The sequence below is a fragment of the Oryctolagus cuniculus genome, chromosome 4 (genome assembly GCF_051225735.1).
Source record: "Oryctolagus cuniculus isolate XC-2025 breed Fujian yellow rabbit chromosome 4, ASM5122573v1, whole genome shotgun sequence".
NCBI lineage: Eukaryota > Metazoa > Chordata > Mammalia > Lagomorpha > Leporidae > Oryctolagus > Oryctolagus cuniculus.
In genome coordinates, this window is record NC_142870.1 from 10,439,982 (window position 1) to 10,447,943 (window position 7,962).

Sequence of the window (7,962 nt, forward strand, 5' to 3'; positions counted from 1 at the left end):
AAAAATTCTTAAGAAGGGTCAGTGTTGTGGCACAGCTGGTTAAGCCACTGCTAGTGATGCTGACATCCCGTATGGGAGTGCTGGTTGGAGCTCCGTATGCTCTGCTTCCAATCCAGCTCCCTGCTAACGCACCTGGGAAAGCTGCAGATGATGGCCAAGTACTTGGGCCCCTGCCACCCATGGGAAACCAGAGTGAGGCTCTTGGCTCCTGGCTTCAGCCTGGCCCAGCCTTGGCTATTGTGGCCATTTGGGGAATGAACCAGCAGATGGAAAATTAATCTCTCTCTCTCTCTCTCTCTCTCCATCTCTCCCTCTGTCACTCTGCCTTCCAAATAATTAAATAGATAATTTTTAAAAAATTCTAATGCGATGAATGAGTCTCTGAAATCTTCCTACCCCTTCCGCACTGCTCTGTGGGCCTAATGTTCTCAGAAGTGCAGGCTCTGGGCCATCTCCTACACTGACACGAGGCCTCCCAGCCCATGCTGCTCCCAGCTCATCTCCCAGTCATCCCCCACCCTCCTGAAGCTTTAACACTCATCCTCTCAGTGAGGGTCAGTTCTATTAAGTGTTTGGAAACTGTGAACGCAAGCTCTGCGTAGTGCTGTCTACTAGACATCATGTCAAGTGTGCAACATACATCATCATGTATGATCCTTAATAATAATCCCGGCTGTGTACACCATTATTACCACCCACAGTAAAGATGAAAACAGCGCAGAACAGTAAGAGGAAGTGACCTGTCCAAGGGCACTGCAGAGCCCAGCAATGTGCTGAGACAGTCTGGCTCCAGAGTCTGTGGACTTAACCTTCCTAACACTTGGAGAACAAGTGCCTATTCCAGGCACTGGGCAGTGTGTGCCTGTGCCTAGCAGATATGCACTGAGACCTGCCATTGTGTGGGAGCTGGGGACACAGGGGGTGACAAAGCCATTGAGCTTATGTTCTCATGGAGCCACATTCCTGGAGGGGGCTGCTTCTGAAACTTAGACAAGCAATGCCAACAAAGGAAAAGGAAAAGTTCTGTGTCTAGGAGCAGGTAGAGGAATGCCCAAGCCTGACCCGGGGCCGAGTAGGTGGGAGCAAGGCTTGCTCAGCTCCAAGATGCACTTCAAGGACAAATGGAAGTTTAGCTGGGAAAAAAAATAAGGCAGGCGATGGCATTCAGGCAGAGGAAAGGGACAAATGCAGAGCGACAAGGCTGCCAGGTGAACACATCACCTCAGGGAGGATGGGCCAGGCCCAGGGAGCACTGGAGAGGTAGGCAAGGCTGGACTTGGAAGGGCCCCCAAAGACCCAACAGCAAGTGCAGGCAGCAAGGCACCTGGAAGGGTTGTCTGCTGCAGGTGGTGTGGACTGACACCTGTAGAACTCGCAGGGGAAGTTGGGAAGACACGGCCATGGTCCAGAGCTATGATGGTGGCCTGCGGGGGGTACTGGTGGCCGCTCACTGAGGGTCTACTGTAGCTGCTCCCTGAGAAGTCGAGGGCTGCCACTGTTGTGCTGGGCTTGGCAACAAGGAGCAAAGGGGTGACGGGCATTTAGCCTGGTGACCAAGGCACTAGTTAAGATGCCTGCATCCCACAGTAGAGTGCTTGGGTTTCATTCCTGGCACCACCTCCTGACTCCAGCTTCCTGCCAATGCAGATCCTGGGATAGAGTGGTGATGGTTCAAGTAATTGGGTTCCTGCCGCCCACGAAGGAGACTTGGATTGAGTTCCTGGCTCATGGCTTCAACCCAGCTCAGTTTTGACTGTCGTGGGCATTTGTGGAGTATACCACAGAATTATGAAAAAAATATACATGGAAGTGCCATTTGCACAACCTTTTTGAAAACTCTTTGTATGCATGGATTTCACACTATTTTGCACCAAAATAAATGTATATTTAAATTAAATTTTTACATGAACTTTTTGAAGTATGCTCTTATGTTTGTATAAGCTTAATATGACTATGGTAGCATTCTTATTGATTTATAAAGTTAATAAAATATATATGTAAAAACATGTCACTATGTTCACATATATAATATTTTTTAAGATTTTATTTATTTATTCAACAGACAAGAGTTACAGACAGAGAGAGGGAGAGACAGAGAAAGCTCTTCCATCTCCTGGTTCACTTCCTAAATGGTGGCAATGGCCGGAGTTGGGCCAATCCAAAGCCAGGAGCCAGGAGTTTCTTCTGGGTCTCCCACATGGGTGCAGGGCCCCAAGTACTTGGAACATCTTCTACTGTTTTCCCAGGGGCACTAACAGGGAGCTGGCTAGGAAGAGGCGCAGCAGATCACAAACCAGTGCACATATGGGATGCTGGCTCTGCTGGCGTAAGGTTAACCTGTTGTACCACGGCACCAGCCCCATACATATATAATATTAATATAGTTACGTATTTAAATATTTACACATATTGAAAGCATATGGTCAAAAATTCTTTTATTTATTTATTTTTTCCAATAGAGGTGCTCTGTCAAGATCTGGCATCTTGGAATGAGGTGACTGGGGCAAGACCGGAATTGTGGAAATTATGCAATTTATTCCAATGCTTTAAAAAATGTTTGGGGAGCAGGTTAAGCTGTTTTCTGCTATGCTGGCATCCCATATGAGTGCCAATGCAAGTCCTGGCTGCTCTACTTCCAATCAAGCTCCCTGCAAATGCACCTGGGAACGCAGTGAAGGACGGCCTGCGTACTTGAGCCCATGCCACTCATGTAGGAGACCTGAATGGAATTCCAGGATGCTGGCTTCAGCCTGGCCCAAACATGGATATTGCGGCCACTCGGGGAATGGACCAGCAGATGGAAGGTCTCTCTCTCTAACTCTGCCTTTGAAGTAAATGAAAAAGAAATCCTTTTTTAAGAAAAGTTCATGGAAAATGCACATTATAAAAATCATACATGGATTTCGATATTTTTCAAAAAGTTTCAGGATAAGCATTTGGCCCAGTAGTTAGGATGCTACCTGGAGCACCCATAACCCATATTGGAGTTCCTGAGTTCAAGTTCATCTCTGCTTCTGATTTAAGCAGGGAGGCAGCAGGTGATGGCTGAGGTAGTTGGGTCCCCGCCACCCACGTGGGCAACCTGGATTGAAATCTCATCTCCTGGCTTCAGCCTGAGGCAGCCTTGGTTGTTGAGGGCATCTGGGGATTGAACCAGGATAGGAAAGATCTTCCCACTCCCACTTGTCAAATAAAACACATATATTTTTAAATGTTTAGGCCAAAGTTTTCCACCCTCCTGCATTAGACTTGGAATGGAAAGCCGATTCCCCCATTTCCATTAGGAACTTTTCTGGCTTCTGCAAATAAGACCTGCTGATGACTCCAGTTTTTAATTCTTGCCCTGGGGATTCCAGTGCAGTCCTGGCCTCCTTCCCCGTTGCTGGGTGACCTCCCTGGCCCAGAGGGAAGAACCAACCCCGGATCAAAGCCGCCGCGACTGGGCCAGGGCTGGAAAGGAGTTTGGTTCCTGAAGCCTTTCTCACCTTTCCTTTCCCACACTCCAGGAAGGCTGCAGGGACGGGGGTGGGGTGGGGCTGGTTGGTCAAGGAGAAGATCGGTGGGGGCTGAAGGAGAAGATCACTGTGATGGCGACCAGGTGGGGCCGTGAGGTGAGGGCCAGCCAGCGCCGTGAAAACCTGCTTAGTGTGGCTTTGACCTCTTGACTTTCGAATCCTGTGCACACGCCACCGATTCAAAAAGCTGACTGCTTTAAAAATAGGTTAGCAACTCGGATTGCTAAACTTCGATCCTTTCTAAACATAATTTGTAAATTCGATTTTTCTGTTGCTTTGATTCTTTTTAATGATGGCCGCATCTTTATAAAAGCCCCACACAGGCTGTTTCATATACTTCCGGTACTCCAGGGACCTACAATTCACAAGCTTCCGGTGAGTTTACACGGCTGCTGGGCTCTCTTTCTACAAAAGGGCTCAGTCCCTTTAAGCCTGTCTGAAGCCAACAACAGCCTGGTGTCCGTGAACCTTGCTTTGTTCGGGGGTGTTACCTGTGAAATGCATTTGTTCCACTGGGAAGGTTTTGAATGACTCACACACCTGATCCTTCCTTGGAATCCACAGGCTCTAGGAGGTCAAAGCTGCTGTTTTCTTCCATGGCCCTGCCCCCTTCACAAGGCTTTTGAAGAGCCCGGCTCTCATTAGGAGGACCGATCAGGTGTCCTGGGTGTGGAAGCCCTCTCTCAAGACAGAATCAGCTTCAGGAACTTGAAGCCTTGACTTGCCACTTAAAGCCCCAGGTCGTGGGGCCCAAAGGCCCGGAGCTGGGGTTCAGCCCATGGAATTTCTGATGCACTTAACTCTATCAGGCAGCCTGGCACAGATAACTGGAATCAAAACCTCCCCAGATTCCAGGAGCTGGCGTCCCGAAGCCTCCCTGTGGAGGCGACTTGAGACAAATAGGAGCAGGAGCCTTGGCACTGAGCCAAAGGAGAAACTCCGACGCACTGACGCACTGTGTCCCAGGATCCCTCCCCAGCAGGAATTGTTTTCCCGGACAGAATTTCAAAGTGCAATAGTTTTCAGTGATGTGGAAATAGCCAGCCATGGACACTGGAGATATGACATTAAGGCAACATGGTGGATAAATTAGTTTGTTTTCATGCACTGAGACTGTTCTATGACATTGAATACAACCTATAATGAGAATCAAATCTTTGTCAACAGAATTCCTCTTGAGTAGGAGCTATGCCAATAAGTTAAACCTAAAGTTTAAGTCTGGTGCTGTGGCTTAGTAGGCTAAACCTCTGCCTGTGGCATCGGCATCGCATTATGGGAGTCGGTTCATATCCCGGCTGCTCCTCTTCCAACCCAGCTCCCTGCTAATGGCCTAGGAAAGCAGCAGAAGATGGCTCAAGTGCCTGGGCCACTATATCCACACGGGAGACCCAAAAGAAGCTCCTGGCTCCTGGCTTTGGATCAGCCCAGCTCCAGCCATTATGGGTATTTGGGGAGCGAACTAGTGGATGGAAGACTTCTCGCTCTGTGTGTCTCTACCTCTCTCTGTCTGTAACTGTACCTTTCTAATAAATAATCATAAAAAAAAAAACTAAGGTTTTTGGTAGACATAAAAATCCTGGATCAAATAGTGTAATCCTAGAGAAGGGGGCTTGACATTATCCAGCAAAATTTCAGAGGCATTTGCCCTTTGCCCAACAATTCCATCTCTAGGGATCTTTCCCAAAGATATGCTGGAAGCCGGCGCCGCGGCTCACTAGGCTAATCCTCCGCCTTGCGGCGCCGGCACACCGGGTTCTAGTCCCGGTCGGGGCGCTGGATTCTGTCCTGGTTGCCCCTCTTTCAGGCCAGCTCTCTGCTGTGGCCCGGGAGTGCAGTGGAGGATGGCCCAAGTCCTTGGGCCCTGCACCCCATGGGAGACCAGGAGAAGCACCTGGCTCCTGCCATCGGATCAGCGCAGTGCGCCGGCCGCAGCGCGCCAGCTGTGGCGGCCATTGGAGGGTAAACCAACGGCAAAGGAAGACCTTTCTCTCTCTCACTGTCCACTCTGCCTGTCAAAAAAAAAAAATTAAAAAAAAAGAAATGAAGAAAATAATTCAAAAAAAAAAAGATACGCTGGAAAAAAATGAGAAGAAGCAGAGTCACAAGGCTTTTCACGGAAGCATTGTTTACAATCGCACAAGGCAGGAAACAACCCAAAACCCAATAGCAGAGAACCTGTTGAAAGGGTTAGGAACTGGTTAATAAACCAGGGCTGTGCACACAGACGCATATATGAACAGTGGGAAACATTTCCCCATGCTACTGTGGAACACTTTCCAGGAGATAATATTAAGGGAAAGAGCTTTCAAACAGTTCAAGATACATGTTCATTATGAAAAAACTGCAAGGATTTAAACATTTTTGTACCAAAACAAACATATGTTTCAATTCCATTTTCCACTGACTTTTTGAAGTACCCTCAGATATTGCAGCACTATTAGCAAAAAGTCCAAGGGGGACACCCTTGTCCCTTTTTCTCTAGGAAGTCCTGCAGCATGGTTGCCTCCACTCCCCGAGGTTGTCCAGTCGCTCCACCCCTTCTCTGAACCCTCAGAAAAGCGGTCCCTCGGGGGCTGGGGTGGATGTGAGCATGAGAGCACACTGTAACCTCCCAACGACCAGCTCACCAGAGTCATTTTCTTCATCTGGGTGGTAGGTGTGTGGATGTTGGCTGTATTAATCGTTAACCCACATATATACATACTTTATGCTCTCTTGTATCTTACGTTGCTATGGCTTGAATGCTCATGTGTTGTAAATTTAATCCCCAAGTCGTGTGTTAATGGTAGCTGGAGGCAGCCTGTGGGAGGTCGTTAGGGTTAGATGAGTTCATGGGAGTGAGGCCCCAATGACAGCACAAGTGGTTTTATAAGGACAGAGAGAGACCTGAGCTCACGCACCTGCTCCATCTCACCGTGGGATGCCCTAGTTGTATTATGACTCAGCGAGGAGGCCCTCACCAGATTCTAGTGCTATGCTCTGGGCCTTCCCAGCCTCCGGAACTGCGAGCTCGCAAAATCTCTATGTTATAAATGACGTAGTCCAAAGTATTCAGTTACAGCGATAGAAAACCGACTGCACCAAATGTGAATCTCACATTTTATTTTTTTAAATATATTTATTTATTTATTTATTTGAAAGTCAGAGTTACACAGAAAGAGGAGAGGCAGAGAGAGAGAGAGCGAGAGAGAGAGAGGTCTTCCATGATGGTTCACTCCCCAATTGGCTACATCAGCTGGAGTTGTGCTGATCTGAAGCCAGGAACCAGGAGCTCCCTCCAGGTCTCCCACGTGGGTGCAGGGGCCCAAGGACTTAGGCATCTTCTACTGCTTTACCAGCCCATAGTATGGAGCTGGATCAGAAGTGGAGCAGCCGGGACTCGAACCGGCACCCATATGGGATGCCGGTGCTTCAGGCCAGGGCGTTAACCCGCTGTGCCACAGTGGGGAATGAAGGGGGTGGGGGCAGTGGTAGCTACTCCCCTCAAGACCACAGCAGGGGACTGTGGTTCACGGGGTCCCACTGCTCTGCCTACTCAGGCGAATATACAGCTCTCCCCTGTCAGCAGAATAAAAGCCCAAGTTCTCAGCCGCAGGCCTCCTGTCGTCCAGTCTGGCTGCCGTCTTAGACGATCTCTTTCTAGCACTGGCGCTTTTCTGAAATGCTTCCACATTCACCCAAGTCCTTCGTCCCTAGGCTGCAGATCTCAGTGCATGAGGGGGCTAAGGGGCCCGCGGTCTCCAGCAACCGCACTGCTCTTGGCTGCCATAGGATTGCACTGCACCATGCAGACTCCCACATGCAGCCAACCACGCCCGTTGCCCAAGCATCCCAAGCAACCCCACCCCTGGGGCTCCCTCTTCCAGCTGGGGACTGACGCCGGAAGCCATAGGTCTGAGAACCCCGGCCACAGCTGAGGAAAGGGGAGGTGAGAGAGGGAGAAGAGAGAAAGGCCAGTGTCCCACCAGCATGCTGTGGACCTAGCTGTGGCCTCTAACAGGTTTCACAGCTGCGACAGAGACGTCCTTGAGTCTGTGGCTTTTGCACACAGCTCAGCTCTGTGGATATTTGAATTCAGCTCTGATTCACGGCAAAGATTGGAGATTTAGCGACACTTCGAGGAACCAAGAGGTGACCAAATGCATCATGGGAAGGAGCGTCATGGGCACAGTAGTGCGGCGACTGGGCAGAGGGTAGCCCATGAGTTGGGGTTCACATCACGGGGCCTTGCTCTGCTGTGAGCCCTCCCTCTGCTCCCAGGCCCCTCAAAGTGCATTTTGATCTCCAGGATTGATCTCAGCCACGGGTTTGTGTAACAGATCCTGGGGCGCTCCGGGCTGCCATCCAAGGCACCACTTTTCTGCCATCCAGGTATCTGGGAAGCCTATCAGTAGCCAGCAGGTGGCTCTCAGCACACAGAGAGGCATTCATCATGATCGTGGGAGAA